Below are 17,733 nucleotides of genomic sequence, written 5' to 3'. Positions count from 1 at the left end.
AAATCAAATTTCACTCCATATACTGGTACAGGATTCTCTTTACCTTAGGAAATAAAAGCAGACCTTATAGAAGCTCTCCCTACAGGAAATGTTTCATTCCCAACCCAGCCAAAACAGAAACAGCCAAGTTCTATGATTCTCCCTTATTTGGGATTTTTGCTAATAACAATAATCATAACAACAATAACATAATAAAAATCACAACCACTTATGAGCATCTGTTATGTATTAGAAATTTTGCTAGGTGCTGTTCAGTAAGATTATTATTCCTGTTTTCCAGATGGGAAAGCTGAGTCTCAAAAAAGTTAAAGTATTTGTATAAGACAAGCTAGGAAACGATAGAGCCAAAAGTAAATCCCTTGATCTGTCTAGTCCCACTGCTTGAACTCTCTTCTTTATGGCACTTCCTTTTTTGCACACTTTTATGTCTTTTATAACAATGGGCTCTATTCAAGTCAACGAATGTGGCCAGTATTTATTATGGATCAAATCCCAGTGAGGATACAGGGAAGTTCACAGGCTCCTGGTAGCAAAGATTTTGGTATGACTGTGAGAAGTGAGCTTGTTTGGGGTGATATCATTATAACATTTCATGAGTCATTTGGCTAAATTAAGTTTAAAGGAGAGCTGTAGTTTGAAAGAAACAAACACATGGAAACAGAACAGGTGCTTTCTTTTGCCCTGCTTACCATTTACAAAAGATTACAATCTCATCAAAAGGAAAAATAAACAAGCCTGCCAATATGTACAAGATAAATGGCAACCTGAGAATATGTGTTTCTTGTGACCAGCTCTAATATACCTCCCCTAACAAAGAAAGAATAGGAACGGGATACAAGATTGGGGGAAAGGGGTGTGTGAGAGAAAGAATGATTATGAATGGGAGGGGGATTCTGTGTGTGTGTGTGTGTGTGTGTGTGTGTGTGTGTGTGTGTCCTCAGCATGTTTACATGGTTAATAATAAATACAAAGAGCATGTCATCTGTGAAAATCCTATCAGTGGAGGGTTTGAGGCAAGCACCAGATCTTTGTAAATTAAGAAACCCAACCACAATAAAAACTTCTTACATTTGTCCAAAACGTTGCAGTTTTTTAGTATTCCTTCTATTTTATTGCCACAAAACCATTGCTTCTTATTCATATTTAAATTGTTTATAGGGATTCCTGGGTGAGTCGGTCAGTTAAGCATCTGCCTTCAGCTCAGGTCATGATCTCTCTCTCGGGGTCCTGGCATCAAGCCCTGCCTAAGGCTCCCTGCTCAGTGGGGAGTCTGCTTCTTCCTCTCCCTCTGTGCCTCCCCACTGCTTGTGCACACTCTCTCTCTAATAACTAAAATCTTTAAAAAAATAAAAAGTAAATTGTTTCTAAGTAATTTAACCCAAAAATATAATTTTGGGAAAAAAAAAAAGCACAGAATGTAGGCTAAAGAGCTTAGAACAGAAGGTCAAGAAACTTAAATCCAAGTTGTTTTCCAGAACATTGTAGAGATGAGACCTTGGGCAGTTAGCCTAGCCCCTGAACCCATAATTTTCCTCTTTTCTAAAATAACGTTATTGGGGTACCTGGGTGGCTCAGTCGGTTGAGCATCTGTCTTTGGTTCAGATCATGATCCTGGGGTCCTGGATTGAGCCCCACGTCGGGTTCCCTGCTCAGCAGGGAGTCTGCTCCGTCTCCCTCTGCTCCTCCCCTGCTTGTGTACTCTCTCTTTCTCAAATAAAATCTTTAAAAAATAAAAAAAAAACAAAAAATAAAAAATAACAAAGTAGCGTTATTGTAAAGTGCGATAGGCTCCTGGTTGATTAAATAAATGAAAAGGTAATCCAATAAAACAAACCTATTAGACTACATTTTTCTATCATAAACTACTAAACAACATTAAGGAACTATTTTTTATTTATTGTTTAATATGGAAGATTGTAATCATGCCCATTTAGAAATATCTGTCTCTCATTCAATAAAAGGATTTAAATGATGCTATAAATCATTCATGAGGAATTCAGCTGGGTTTTCCATATCATTTGAACACTAGCCAAAATGTCAAAATGAAAATATAAAAGCATGTCTATTTTACTGGCACTTTATATTTTGGAAATTCTTCTGTCAGGGCGTCTGGGTGGCTCAATCATGAAGCGTCGGCCTTCGGCTCAGGTCATGGTCCCAGGGTCCTGGGATCAAGCCCTGCATTGGGCTCCCCGCTCCGCGGGAAGCCTGCTTCTCCTTCTCCCACTCCCCCTGCTTGTGTTCCTGCTCTCACTAACTCTCTCTGTCAAATAAATAAATAAAATCTTTTAAAAAAAAGTAATTCTTCTCTCACCCACTCCCCCCAAAAAGTGGGGTGGGCTGTAATTATTTCTAATGAGACTCTTAGGATATTTATCAAATAGTGGTCAGAATTTTGATTTAAATAAAAAACATTTTAAATTTTTATTCAATTTCTTTAAAATAATAGGAAAACTTAACTGTAGGTTAGCAACTGAGTTCCTTAGTTTTTTTAATGTCTAAATGGAATGAGCTTTCAGAGACAGTGTAGGGTGGTATTTAAGGCATATGATTCAAAGGTTATCAATAAAGTCTCAACCATCCATCTATCCTCATCCAAATTTTCTCTTCTATTCTGCTAACTTTTTATTGTCAGAAAGTCATTATTTTTCATTAAATATTATACTCCCCATAGTCTTTTGCATATGTAAAAATCTCTAGAAGCGCTTCACATGATAGCTCACTAAGGGGAGCTGGAAAGAGCCCACCAGTCCTTCCACAAGAGATGACAACCTGCATTTAATTAATCATTTGGAAATACTGCCTAGAGCCCCATATTAAAAAGGACAACAAAACCGGCCTTTGTCCTGTGGGCGCTATAGCCATGCCCGATCCACACCATCTAGCACAGATGCTGGACAAGGGCATGGCGATGCACTTGCCAAGTGCCGCTGCCCCTGTTCCAACACACTCATCTGGCAGCTGAGAACACCTTAGCTCAGACCAACAATGGTTTGCCCAATGCCACTCAACCAGTCTAGAAGTCAGACAATGGCATGAGAAGCAAAGAATATCCAGTTTCCTAGGCTGTGAGTGTGGTGTGCTTCTCCCCTTAACGTCTTCATCCACATCACAATTTGATTTCATTTTATCAGACCACTTTTTGCTGTAACCATGTGAAAGTGGGGGAGGAATGTAAAACCCCTGATGTTTCCACCAAAATGGTTTTGTCTAGGGTGGGTTGAACCAATCCATTATCACATACTTTACTTTAAAAAAGAAGACAATGAAACTCCAAAATACCACACCCTAAGACAGACATATAAAAACTACAGATTCCTACAGAACTTCATATTCTGAAGCAATGGAGCAATTTGCATAAGCAATTTAAGTAAATACAGAGAAACGTCCTTAGGGCATTTCCCAGACAACTGATCGATGTGATAAGCCAGAAAATAAGTGAGAAAGAGTGCAGACCTCTGGCTGTGTTGTATGTTGTCAAAGGTGGGACATATGGGAGGAAAGTGTTATGAGCAAAAGAAGAGGAACTCTGGTATCTGCCTTTCATAAAAATGACTTATTATTGATGTATACATGAAGGTTTCATATCTAACTTCTGTGCATGGTTAGGTATTTTAGCTGATTTTACAAGATAGACTCCTGTATCTCATTGATGGGAATCAATTTGCTGGTCCTATTTATTTAACAACAGCAATCCACTTAATCATTTACAGGCATGATACAGAGCTCTTGTAAGTGGCACACATTTATTCTGCCTAAAAAAATCACAAGTCCGCAGTTTTCAAACAGTGTTTTATTTGCCTCCCAGAACCATTCCTAAGACTTGCTACAGAGAAAAAGTGTCCCCTGGGGAGATGTTTGATTCAGATATTATATCAACCCCGAGTAGTAAGTGACACAGGAAGAGGGCCCCCTTGAATACCCTTCTAGAGGAGGTGCCCTGTGCTCGGCATGTCCAAGTCACCCCAAGGCAAGTGCCACACTTAACTACATGAAGGCAGCCTTTAAAAGAACAAACAATGGATTAACTGGAAGAAAATAAATTCTTATATGCAATGTCACATACAATCTTCTCACATTTAGGCATAAGCACAGCAAACAGCAGGAGCCCAACACAAATATTTGTTAATTTGAAATGTAAGGTGAAGAACAAATTACAAATAATATCATATTGTAGCTTGGTAAGCTTTTATAGTAAAACATGGATTTAGAGGCGCCTGGGTGGCTCAACCATTAAGCGTCTGCCTTCGGCTCAGGTCCTGATCCGAGGGCCCTGGGATGGAGCCCCACATTGGACTCCCTGCTCAGCGGGAAGCCTGTTTCTCCCTCTCCCACTCCCCCTGTTTGTGTTCCTGCTCTCGCTAACTGTCAAATAAATAAATAAAATCTTTTTAAAAAATTTTTAAAAAAACCATGGATTTGAATCCAGGTTCAGTCACTAACTAGCTGTGTGAGTATAGAGACATGGCTCAATTTCCATGAGACTATTTTTGCCTGCTACCTATCACGTGACGTAGTTGTAAGTGTAGAAATTGTGTATATGTAGTGTGTAGCTCACAGCAGGTGCTAAATGAATGACAGTATTGTCGTTATGACGCACTAGGTTGCCAGCATCTGTGTCCACTCCTAGAGGATAGGGGAGGGTCTGTATCGGCCTTGATAGGGCAGGACTCCTTTATTCTTTTCTTTTCCAGCTCTGTGCCTCCTTGAGTTGAATGGACTCTTTCTCAGCTCTGATCTGATACTGTTCGTAGTTCAGCCTTTACAATTAAGCAATGTTTGACTTCAACTGTAGAACTGCACTTCTATTTTCAAAACCTTTAACTATAGGTATCTTCTCAAACAAAATCTCAGTCATGTAAAACAGAGCAGAGTACAGCTATTCTGTGGGTATCTCCACAGCCCCAACTTGCTTCCCTCAGTATTCTCTAAAACACAAGCACAGACCCCTAGCACTATTGGAAGTATGCTGTGGTTCTCAGCCAAAATAGTAGTGACCTTCAAGTGACATTTGGAACTCTGTCTGGGCTATTATGGCTGAAAGAGTGGTGGGCAGGGACACTATTAGAAGTGGGAGGGGAACAGAGAAGACAAACATCTTACAAAGAGAGGGACACTCCCTCACCTCAGAAGACTATCACTCCCCAAATGCCACTAACGCCCCAGGGAAAAGCATAGAGCTCTATCTGTTCCTCTTTGTTCTTGCCTGAGGTAGATGAATCACTCCTGTGATGCCTTCCGCGTGATGCCCTCTCCTTAGCTCTGCTTTAGTGTGAGAACTGTTGTATATCTCATTTGCTTTAGCCTGGAACAAAAGTCTACCTCCTAGGTCAAGTACCATCTGTAAGACACTTGTAGCCTCAAAATTGTGACTGCTGTACCAGGGCTGAGCAAAAGTCTGAGGCTGAGAGAAATTAGGTCTTTCCCAAGGTGACATACATAAGACAGAGGAGCTGGATCTACTGGACTCCAAAGACCATTTTTCCACATTCCAACAAACTGCCTCTCAAGCAAGTGAGACGAATCTCCATGTCATTAACAGATACTTCCTGTGAAACACTGTGGAAAATCCAAAATAAAATGAAGGCACAGCCTGTGCTCACACGCTCACAATCTGCTTAGGGCTGTGAGACTAAGATTCTGACAGCCAGTTCTGATGTTTGGGTTTTTTTCCTTCCACCAAGCAATCCCCTGACATTAGGTGGGATGTCCTACAACTGAACTCAATTCTGACACTATCTACCAGGAGATAGCAGCAAATTCCACAGGTTAAGGGAGTCAGTCACAGGAGACTGCCCCCAACCCTGACTTCAGACACCAGTTGCAAATCCAGGTTGTCAACTATACTTCTGAATAATGGGCTATAATTTGGAGGTTCTAACTCCCTACCCCCAACTCCTTGGGTTTGATTAATTTGCTAGAGTGCCTCACAGAACTCAAAGAAACATTTACTCACTACATTGCCAGTTTATTATAAATGGATATGACTCAGGAACAGCCAGATAGAAGCGATGTTTAGGGCAAGGTATGGGGAAAGGGGACAGAGCTTCCATGTTCTCTGAGTATGCTACCCTCCCCAAATCTCTGCATGTTCACCATCTTGGAAGCTCTCCAACCCCATTCTTTGGAGTTTTTATCGAGGCTTCATTACACAGACAAAATTGATTAAATCATTGCCCACTGGGGGTGGGTGGAGGGCTGAAATTCTAAACTTCTAATCACCTGGTTGGTTCCCCTGGCAACCAGCCCCTAGGGAACCTAGAGACTTTCCAAAGTCAAAACAAAGACATCTTGATTCTTTCATCACTTGGAAACTCCAAAGATTTTAGAAGCTCTGTCTGAGAAATAGATGAAAACCAAAAATAGATATACTATATATATATAATATGTGTACACATATAGATATGTTTCTTATTACAAATCACAATTTCACAGGGACATAGACCTTAGAAGCACAAATCCTGACACAGGAAAACCACTATGTGCCTTATGAGTTTAAAGATTGTAAAGATCAGTCTGAACAGGAACCATCCAGAAAACTTCAAGAGAAAAGCCGTACTTTTTCTACTACAAAAGAAGGGTTGGATGAAAGAGCCAGTAAACTTTTTCTGTAAAGGACCAGATAGTTCAATATTTTAGGTTTTGTGGGCTACACAGTATCTGTGGCAACTACTCAGTTCTGCCAAATTGAACCATAATAATAGCCACTGACTACATGCAAGAAAAAGGGCATGGCTGTGTTCCAATAAAACTTTATTTACAGTAACAGATGGCAGGCTGGATTTGTTCTGCATGCTATACTTTGTCAATTCTTGGTTTAGACTATAGATTTAATTACAACCCTTTTAGTCTGGCTTCAAGACTTTTCCAATTGGACTGTAATCTACCTTTCTAATATCTCTGTACTTCTCAATAGGTAAAAGATATTAAGGAAGAAGTTCCGCTTGAGTTCCATGCCCTACATAGAGAAAAACCAGCTTGGCTAGAACAGAGGATTCTGTTGCAGAGTACAGAGACTGAAACATAAATTTGAGTCCAATGGCAGAGTGCCTTAAGTGTTAGATTAGGGGATTTATACCTTAACCTGGCCATGGAGAACATCCAAGGTATTTAAGCAGGAAAGAGAGATATTTTTATAAGATTAGCATTTTTTTTTTCAGATCAAGTTTTGGGTTTTTTTTTTTTTTAACCATATAGAGGTCAGTAATACTTATGTATTTGTGATAGACGTGGAGATGCACCACCCAGATACCCCTTCATAGAAGGAGTTGCTGTCCAGATGAGGAGTATAATCTACAGCCAGACTTCAGCTATCAGTTCCTTCAGAGCCTGCCTTTATTCAGAAGATGGCTTACCCAAAGAAAGCCCTTCCCAGGCAACCCATACCTGATGACTGAGAGAGGTAGGGTATAAAGTCCTCTCAGAGGGACTTGCCAATGGGCAATATTTGTTCCGAAGCTTGTTGCTGGATTGTCTCAGGCTTCGTGGGGCCTGCATGGTGGTTTCACCTCTTCCTCTGCTTCTTGCACCTTTCCCTTGGAGGTATACATTTTGTACCCTGGATGGGTTGGATTGAGTACCCTCAAAATTCATATGTTGAAGCCCTAACCCCTAGTACCTCAGAACGTGACTTTATCTGGAAATAGAATCATTGCTGATGTAACTAGATATGATGGGGTCATACTGAAGTAAGGTGGGCTTTAATCCAACATGACTGGAGGACTTATAAAAAGGAAAACTTGGACACAGAGACATGCACAAGGAGAATGGTATGTGAACCTGAAGGCAGAAATTGGGGTGATACTGTCACAGCCAGGGAATGCCAACATTGCCAGAAAACTACAAGAAGCTGGGGAGAAGCCTGGAACAGATCCTTCCCTCAGCCTCAGAAGGAACCAACCCTGCCACACCTTAATCTCAGACTCTGAGCCTCCAGAACTGTGAGACAATACATTTCTATTGTTTAAGCCACCCAGTTTGTGGTATTTTGTCATGACAGCCCTAGGAAACAGATACACATCCCAAACTCCATCTCAGCATTTACTGCCAGAGAAGCCAACTTGTGACAGTATTTTAATGCAAAAGAAACTTGACAATATTAAACAGAAATGTGGCACGCCCTGAAATAAAGAGTAAAAAACCATCTTAAAGAAGGTTTTGCATAGACTTTTACATTCATATATCAAGTACAAAAAGTTTCAAATTATTTTCATTTATATTATGGAAGGGGTGTGTGTGTGTGTGTGTGTGTGTCTGTGTGTGTGTGTGTGTGTGTGTGTCTGTGTCTGTGTCTGTGTGTCTGTGTGTGTTAAAGAAAACAAGTAAAACAAAAACAGAGGCCAGAGCAAAAGAAGCAGAGTCAAGAATTTGGGAGGATAATTAGCAGCATAATAAGAGGTATTTTCCTAAAATATCAGAAGTATGGGTTAATCAAGTAACATGAAATTGTTGATCATATTGAGTATCTATAACGTAGAGAGAATATAAATGTTCCAGGTGAGAAAATTTGTGTCGGTTTATCTTTAGATAGAAACCACTGTATTTCTTGGGTGCCTGGGTGGCTCAGTCGGTTAAGCATCTGCCTTCCATTCAGGTCATGATCCCAGAGTCCTGGAATTGAGTCCTGTATCTGGCTCCCCACTAAGTGGGGAGTCTGCTGCTGCCTCTGCCCCTCCCCTGCTTGTGCACAATTGCATGTGTGTGCGCACGCGTGCTCCCTCTCTTGCAAACTATATTCCAAATTGTTTAATATATTTAAATTACGGACTTCCTACTAAGTTTATTCTGCTAGAAGCAATAGTGAAAGATGACTTCTTTGCTCTAAAAGATACCTAGATTAAATCTATTGTAACAAACTTTTTTCCCTATAACAAGACAATGTCTAAAGGTTTTATTCATGACATGGACTTGCACTTCTATTACATGGCAGGGACAAACTTTGGTATTACCATGGCTCCAAAGGCCTGAGTTCACCCTACGGTCACTCAGATCAAGTATTAACATGGATGAAAACGAGGGTTATAGAGTGCAGCAAATTAAATAGGGCTGTCTAGATTCTATCTCAAGTCCACCTTAGATGAGCATGTGGCCTGGAGTAAGTTACTTCCTCTGCCTGACTGTCCTTTGTCTCATTTGGAAAATTGAAGCTTGAATCGGATATGCTCTAAATCTGGGTGGTTCTAAGATTCTGAAACAGTGGACAATGAGCAAAAGAAAATCTTTAAAAACACCTGTACAGGATTTAAGGTAAATGCTTATAGAACAGCAGTGTACAGCTGCAAACCGTGCCACTCTGCAGCCCATCACAAGCAGCCATGCTCTGGCTGAGGAGCGCCACCATCAGCACGTACAAAATGAGCTAGATCACTAATCTCACAACAGTCAATGCCTTCTTGACCTCCCATGATCATGTTCTCTCCTTTGAAGGGAACATAATGGAAAACACAGTCCTTTTAACAAAATATATTTGGGCTCATGTAGTATTTTTATCATAAACAAAAGGTTCTTTAGAGGACATAGCAAAAATTCTGTAAGATTTTTTTATCCTTGCTGATAAAAAGAAAGATGATAATGTGAATTATATCTCAATAAAGCTGATTAGAAAAAATAAAAGGCAATGCCTACCTAAAAAGTTCACCATGAAAAGCGGTCATGATAGGTGTGGAGAATCTGTGTTTAGGAGGTACTCAACAAATCAGCAGCTACTAACAGTCTCCTCATAATAACATATGTTGATGTGAGAATTTTGGAGTTTTCAATTCTTTTACTAGCATTTGCTTATTTAATTTTCTCAACAGAATTAATAAGTCTAGGAAACAAATAATAAAGCTAGGGAGACTTCCGAGAATATACCCACAGAGCACATAAAACCATGAAAGTATCTTCTCTTTCCCCCTCATGCCTCAGCTGATTGGGGAAATAAACGAATCTTCAGTAAACATTCCTGGCATCAGATGATATTTCCAAGCATTGTATTATTCCTCCAAATGTCTGTGTAAGTTAATTATCTCCATGAATATTGGTAATTATTTGGGAAGTGTGCTTCTGAATCTACTCGTAACATCACCAAGGACTCAATCAGGAGGGCAAGAGTCTATTTGCACTCAAAGAGGATCCGAAATAAGTTATCTGCTGTATGTGTACCCTAACATTTCACATAAAAACAGGGGGTGGTTGGTAGGGAGTGCAAGTTCATGTTAGTGAAGGATTTTGAGGCCTTTTAAAAAATCATTGAGTAGAGGTACCTGTGTGGCTAAGTCAGTTAAACATCTGCCTTTGGCTAAGGTCATGATCCCAGGGTCCTGGGATCAAGCTCCACATCAGGCTCCCTGCTCAGCCGGGAGCCTGCTTCTCCCTCTCCTCCCTGATTATGCTCTCTCTCACTATCTCTGTTGCTATCTCTCTCTCTCTTAAATAAATAAAATAAGATAATAAAATATCATTGAGTATTAGATCTGGAAGAAAATTTAGACAAACAGTAATTTAGTCAACTCCTCATTTTTATTGAAGTAACTGGGATCAGGGGGATTAAATTATTTACCCAAGGCCACAGCTTTGTAGTGGTACAACTCAGACTAAAATCTGCACGACCTACCTTCCAGAATAGCGTCCTTTTCACATACCGCCCTCTTTGGCCTAGCAAAAAAAAAAAAAGATAGGAAAAAATAATAGTACATACTTGTTCATGTTTTGGGGCCACATTAAAATCTGGATATATAATCTTATAACTATATATATTTCCTTTCATCCTCACCTTGGTGCTAAAGAAAATGAGAACAAGCCAGAAGACATAGGCATGCCCTAAAGAACCCTGCGATAGCATGTGAAGAACATGGGCTTTGGCTCCAGAAAGATAATGAGCTTCAGTGACAGTTCTGTGTAACTTTGATCTAGTTCCTCAGCCACTGTGATCCTGTGGTTCCAATGCAATGGAGAAATACCTGCCTTGAGGGTGTAACAAGGGAGCAGAGATTACACAGGTAAGGGTCCTAGCACACAGTAGGTATTCAGTAAGTGTCAGTTATTATCATCTGTGAGGCCCATTCTTGGTTCAGCCGTTTAGTACCCTGGTGCCCCCAGAAAACGATGTGGAGAGCACTGCGAGTATAAAATTAAGAAAAAGCTTGGACTCAGGTCTAACTGCCACCAGCTGCCATAGTTAAGAGACCTTGGTCTTGCTCTGGCCATGCTCTGGCCTTGGCTTCTGTCTCCACCAGGCTGTGAGCTACACTGGGGATACTTTTGTTTCCGCAGTGCCTTTCCTAGGGGCTTAAAGGAGGCTCAAATCAGTCCATGAGTGATAAAAGGAAAACACACAGCAGAGGAGTCTAGAGTAAGGGACACCTGTCTGCCCTGTCACTCCATTCTGTCCCTGCAAGACTCCTCAGGGAGGCATTCTCCTAACTACCCTGTAGATGACTGCTCTGAGAGGTCAGGAATTTTATTGTCCTCGTGTTGCTCCATTTCCAACACATGCACGTCTCACAGAATTCCACAGCCCTCATGTGCCCAATTTCACCTGAAAAAGTCACATTTTCTCAAGAAAACAAAGAAGTTCGTGTGCTTAAGCAATAAAAATACCTTACTTGTTCACTCATTTCCTCCCTGTTCCCAAAGCCCAGATTGCATGCCTTGGTATGATCTGAAAAGGCTGTGTTTAAACAGCGCCTCCCCCTGCCATCCTTCATTCAAAATACAGCACGACATTACCAGCCAAAAAGACATCTGCCATCTGGTGAAGTCCTATTTTTACTGCCAAGAAAACCAAAATATTAATTACCTTAAAATAGTAATACCTTTTTTTCCCCACTGATCCTTTCCTCTTTTGTAAATTTCTCCCAAATATTGCTGTTTGTCAGAATCTATGTCTGCAGAGTATTTGAAACTAAATGAAGGTCACCCAAACAAAAATGGCCATGGATACTCCTGCAATTTAATTGTCACCCAAGTATATAAATAAAGGCCCAAGACACATAGTTAAAGAGTCAGAAAATAAATGATAAATGCAGTGTCTAGATTTACATAGAATGGGCTTTAAAATGTCAGTGCTGCGATTACAAAGTCTGAACGAAGCTTTCAGCTGTTTTGTGCTTTTCAAGAAATTTGACAATTAACACAGTGAAAACCTTTAAGTCTTTCCTACCCTAGGAGGGGAAGTTTGTTTTTACAAATAAGGATTTGAGTTCTCTGAAACAGGACGAACCCCACCTGCTGAAAAATGGCGTCTTCAAGATTCTCCATCATCACTATTGCTAATTACCATTTATCAAAAAATCACTATGTATCTCAAATTGTACTAAGAGATTTATACGTAGTAACTTAATTTTTTTAAGATTTTTTTGTTTATTTATTTGAGAGAGAGAGAGCACAGAGGGAGAGTGAGAGAGAGAAGCAGGCTCCCCACTGAGCTGGGAGCCCGATGCTGGGCTTGATCCCAGGACCCTGAGGTCAGGACCTGAGCTGAAGGTAGAAACTTAACAGACTGAGCCACCCAGGTGCCCCGGAACTCGTTTAATTTTAATGATAACTCTACAAAGGAGATAAAGTCAATCTGATGTCATAAATGAGGAAACTGAGGCACAGAGCAGCTCATTCCCCAGTCACGAAACTAGGACATGGCAGAGTCATAATTCAGATTCAAGTGAGCCTGGTTCCCAAGCTTATGCTCTCACCCCTACCATATGCCTCACTGAGGTCTTGAGGTCTCTGACTTACAGACTATATAGCGTCTAGACTCTTAAAAATTAAGCTATCAATTAAAATATCCGTAACTCATTTGCTAATAAAAAAACTAATAAAATCACGAGGCACTGTGGAAATCATAACATTTTTAAAATACACAATTAAATCATGACATTAATAAACTTATTGAGAGTCTAAGGTTTAAAAAAATTAACAATCAGTGCTTTTTAAACTCACCGCTCAGAGGGGAGTCTTCTCTAACTGTCAGGGGCTGGAGGTTTCCTGCTGTTGACGTTTGCCAACACCCCAGTCAGCCTGCTTAGGAACATGTTGACAACACTGAAGACAGCTGCATGTACCCATGGAAAGATAAATATTAAAAACAGGCGGGAGGAAAGGAGGGAGGTTTTTTTTTTTCTTTTTAAAGACACATGCCATTAGGCAAACAAATGATGCAGGTTTTGTTGCTTTGTTTATTTCGGAACCAAAAATGCTGGTGGATGGAGGGGATCACGTCTTAGAGACCAGCATCTTTCAGAGAGGAAGAGATCATTAAAATCCTCAACAGGCATCAGATGCATCACTCGAATGACAGAAGCAGAACATTTGGAGACAATGCTATAGTAAAGATTTTTTTGTTTCCCTCTGATCAAACTTACTTGAAAAGAGAGACTTAGAGAATCAAAAAGACACATTTATGTATTACAGCTTTGAAAACTACAAGTGCTGGCTTCACATGGCTCTTAATTATTAAATGAATATGGGACAATATGAAAATTTCTTCACTCATTAAACTTTTGAATCATTTCAACAGGGGAAGCCCCTAGCAGGTTACCGAAGGTGGAAATTGTGCTCTTCACGTTGATTCTGTCTCCATAGTGGACCCTCAGGAAACAGGTCGAGGCCAAAGAATAGAAAGTGCTGGAGCTTAGCATGAAGTAATCAAGAATCTTAAAATTAAAAGGGACTTAGTCTAGCTCTTCCCCTGTAGGTGAGGAGAGGAAGGGCTCTGCATAGGTGTTACTGGCAAAGACTTCTTCCTTATAGCTCACTGGAAAGTCTAAAAATTCAGCTTCAAATATAATTCCCTATAAAACTGTAGGGTACATACCATGCAACGCACAAAGTTAGAGGTTCCTTCTTCAGGCTAAATACCGGGCTTTTTTTTTTTTTTAACCTATTAACATAGATTTTATACTAATATGTTTATCTTCATTCCTTCCTTCATTTAATCATTCAATAAATATTTATTGAGCAGGCACCACGTGCCAGGGACCCTTCTAGGTAATGAAAATACAAAGAGGAATAAGATTTTAACCGTACCTTCAAGAAGCTCACATTCTAATTCTATCCGGTGTGATTAAGGAGCCTTTAACAAAGAAATGTGCGAGACACAGCAGAGGAAGCACAGAGGATGTAACTCTCCCCAGGAAGGTCACAAAGGGCTTCACACAGCAGTGAGGCTTCAGCTGAGGCTGAAGGATGAGGAGCAGGTAGGCAGGCAGGCAAACGGGAACAGGGCTGTCCAGGAAGGGAGGGAGCTTCGACCAGACAGGCGGGGCAATGCACAGCACCCTTCTGTGTGGGCAACTTATGGAAATACTAATACAAGAGATGATAAGGGCTGAAAGTTAGAGGCCTCACAAAATTTGAAATATCCCTAAACCACTCACAAATACTCTTTTAATAAAGGGGGTTGAGATAGTTGGGGCTATAGAATTTGCCTTTCACATAACTGCTGTGTCTCATATGTAAATCATCTCTATGGCTCCCATCTGAAAGAGTAAAGCCGCCTTAACCCTCTGCAAACGTAACGAGGGTAAGGGTCTAAAATAAATATTTACAGGTGTTTCTTCAGAGACAAAATCCTGAGCCAAGTAGTCCACAGAGCTCCCCAGATGAGGCATCCAAATGTGGCCTGTCCAGTTGTCCTCGTAAGAGGAGCTGTGCCTGCGGGTTCCGCTCCACGCCACCTTCCCGCCGGGCCCTGCCGCACTCAGCTTGCTTTCTAACTGCAGCCGCATTGCTGACTCACAGGCCATCTGAGAACAACCCAGGACCTCTCACTCTCTTCCTGTGTCCTCACACGCAGCCAGGTCTTTCTGCCAGAACTCTGGGCACATTCCGGCCCTCTCCTCATCCTGCATCTACCTCTGCAACCAGGCAGACACAACTGTATCGTGTCTATTTCTGATCTCCGTTCTAAATCCCCAAGGTGACTTTGAATTCCGAACCTGCCTTTTGTGCAAGGAGTAAAACCCAGGTTATACAGTCTTGTCATCAGCATAAATAACTTAATAGTCTCATTGGAGTATTTACTCCGTCGTTGATTGAATTGTGACTTACCCTGGTCCCCGTACTTCTTCTTATGGAACATCGCTTATGACGTCCCTGGACTACCATTTATTTTCAAGAATCATTTTCAGATTGTGATTCCGTTCAGGTGTTAGAAACATATTGGGGAACTGCACCTGTTCTTAGCCATAATTCCGTAAAGGTTGATACTACATTACAAAGATCAATTTAAAAACATTACCAAGGCCAAGGGAAAGAACATCTATAGGAATTAAAACTGTCCTCTTGCCTTAAATGAGATTCGGTTTTTCAGAGCTTGATTGATCAACAGTAACCGTAATGCTAACTAGCATTTGTGCTTTAGAGTATTAGAAGGACCTTCACATAACTGAACTTTTTTTTTTAATTTTTTTATTGTCACATAACTGAACTTTAATGGTAACTCTGTGAGGGCCCATTTGATAGAGGAGAGCCCAGAAGTTGAGAGGCTTGCTGTAATTCACAAGAAAGTAAGTGGCAAAACTCAGATTTGAAGGCAGGTATTCCTAGGCTTCTATATCAGCTCTAGGGTTCTGGAAAAATGAATTTTATAACAGTTTCCTCTTAAAAAGTTAGAGTTATATAGGCCTGTAATTTCCCATTTTATCTCATTCATGTTCCCAGGCTTTTATTAATTCCCATTAATTGGGCTAATATCCCATCAAAAACAGGTGCCTAGAATAACAGATCCTGGAATATAAGTCAGCACAACTTTTCAGACAAGAAACATAAGCAGAGAATGATCTTTGAAAACAATGCTAGCCTAAGAATGTATCAAGGGATGTTCGGTAGAATGAAGTCTTATGACCAGGGTAAGTAATATTTGAATCAAGGACATCCCAAAAGGGTCAGGGAAGAAATGTGTAACATTTTTACAAATCTTTCTTTGGGTCCATCTTTACTCCATTTTTGTTTCTGCCCTTCAGTTGGCTTTCTCTGTTCTTTTCCAAAAAACTGGTCTGTATTTCTTTTTATTATGTTCTGGTTTTAGTATATTGGTTATAAAACACTAAGCAGTTGTAACTGAAAAAGACAATATGAGAACGAGATGTAAAATTTTTTTTAATTAAATTTTAAATTTAAAAAAATTGTAGGAAAGACTTGAGAAACATTTTAAGATTTTAAGTCTACATTTTGATGATTTTGAAATGAATTCATGGTTTCTCATGTTCCCCCCAAAATCGGTTATGATTTTGGGTACAGTCATATAGCAAACATAATTCAATTGCCTGCTGAAGGTCTTTTTCAAATTTAATCCTTCTGACCTTTTTTCTGAAGCTAGTTTCTGGCTGGTTCCATCGATATCAAGTGTTCCTATATGATGGCTGCTGGGTAATTTTTGCCTAACGGTTCAACCTCCACTTGTTGTCCTACTTTACTTAGCTCTACAGGGACATTAGCAAATGCCAGATGCCTCTGGATGCTGTAACCGTAGCTTCCGGACATCATGTTGCCAACTACCTTGCCATTACTATAATAGACCTTGAATCTTTTTTCAGATTAAAGAAACAAATTAGCCTCCAATACTTTGGGGTAAGTACAACTAGTTGACATAAAATTAGTTAAAGATCATAGGCAAAAAATGCCTGTCCTAGATGATGAAGAACGCAGTATAGGGTCCCAATAAAAGCCCTGCGTACCAAATTTTCCAGAAGAGAGGTGAATAATTCAGTCTCTAAGCTGCTTTTGATTACCCCAAAAAAGGAACAGCAGTAATTGCTATTTGAAGGCTTTGGGGAAATTAGTAAAGCAGGTAGTGATTGTGGTACTCCCAAATGGAAGTAGAATTTGAAGTTTTTCTAAGTCATTCTAGGCGCCGTCAGAGAGATGGTGCTTAGTCAGTAATCCATCCCTCCACAAATGGAAGGCCAGTGGGCATTCTTTGAAGCCCAGGAGAATATGCAGAAGGTGGGGAAGCTGAAGCAACTTCCTAAAAGCCACATGGGTCTCTTTGAAACCAAGTGAATTCTATGACCTCGTATCAAGAAGGGCAAGAATGTGATATTTCTTTGGAATTACTCTATGAAATTCTTATATAGAGGACCTGATTTGGTCAGATGCATTCTGCAATATATGAATGTGAGGATTCCCACTTAGTTTCAAAACTAAAGAGAGTCAGCAACCAGTTTTGCAAAAGAATGCTCCAATTATTTTCTTGCTTTTCGTTTTTTTTTTTTTTGTAACCTGCCATCTTTCCCTCTTTGAGGGATTACTAAAGCCTTGGTTAGGCGCAGAAGGCAAATCACTTTCATCATCTCTTTTGGAAGGCTGAATATAGCTTACGTGACAAATCATTTTTTTTTAATGGTATTTAAGTATAAAAAAATTAATATCATATGACCTGTAACAGTACACTGGATATATCAAAATGAGCAGAAGCGACTTCAACAGCTTTCTTCTGCATAGTGCTTCACATTTTATCAAACGCCCTCTGATTTGGTTCTCACAACACTTTCTGAGGTGGCCATGATATATTAGTACCTCCACGTGACAGATAGGAAAGCTGAATGTGCACGACTTTTCCAAGGAGCCATAGTTCAAAAATGGCAGCCATGCCAATGAAACAGATTTTCCAACTACAAATCCAGTGCTCTTACCTCTAAACTAGTCTTCTACAGAAACATTACTGAAAATTTCTTATTAGAGTATTCCCTACTGCTGTTTTCCTGCATTCTTTGAGGACTCACCAGAGTGGTACAAGGAGTCCAAATTATGGTA

At 40.2% G+C, this 17,733-nt stretch overlaps 1 long non-coding RNA gene across 1 annotated transcript; it reads right to left on the bottom strand.

The window, feature by feature from the left end:
* Nucleotides 1-1,568: 1,568 nt before the first annotated feature.
* On the bottom strand, nt 1,569-12,981 carry LOC148165031 (uncharacterized). The gene is made up of 3 exons (XR_015766852.1): nt 12,919-12,981; nt 10,595-10,635; nt 1,569-1,720 (listed from the first exon to the last, which is right to left on the bottom strand). It is a non-coding gene; the product is annotated as an uncharacterized LOC148165031 (long non-coding RNA).
* Between the last annotated feature and the right edge of the window lie 4,752 nt (nt 12,982-17,733).

This window comes from Eumetopias jubatus, unplaced genomic scaffold (genome assembly GCF_037043125.1).
Source record: "Eumetopias jubatus isolate StellerSeaLion01/CBP00866 unplaced genomic scaffold, mEumJub1_p1.0 scaffold_1, whole genome shotgun sequence".
Lineage (NCBI taxonomy): Eukaryota > Metazoa > Chordata > Mammalia > Carnivora > Otariidae > Eumetopias > Eumetopias jubatus.
Note: the sequence above shows the minus strand (reverse complement) of the source record. Positions and strands in the feature narration are given on the sequence as shown.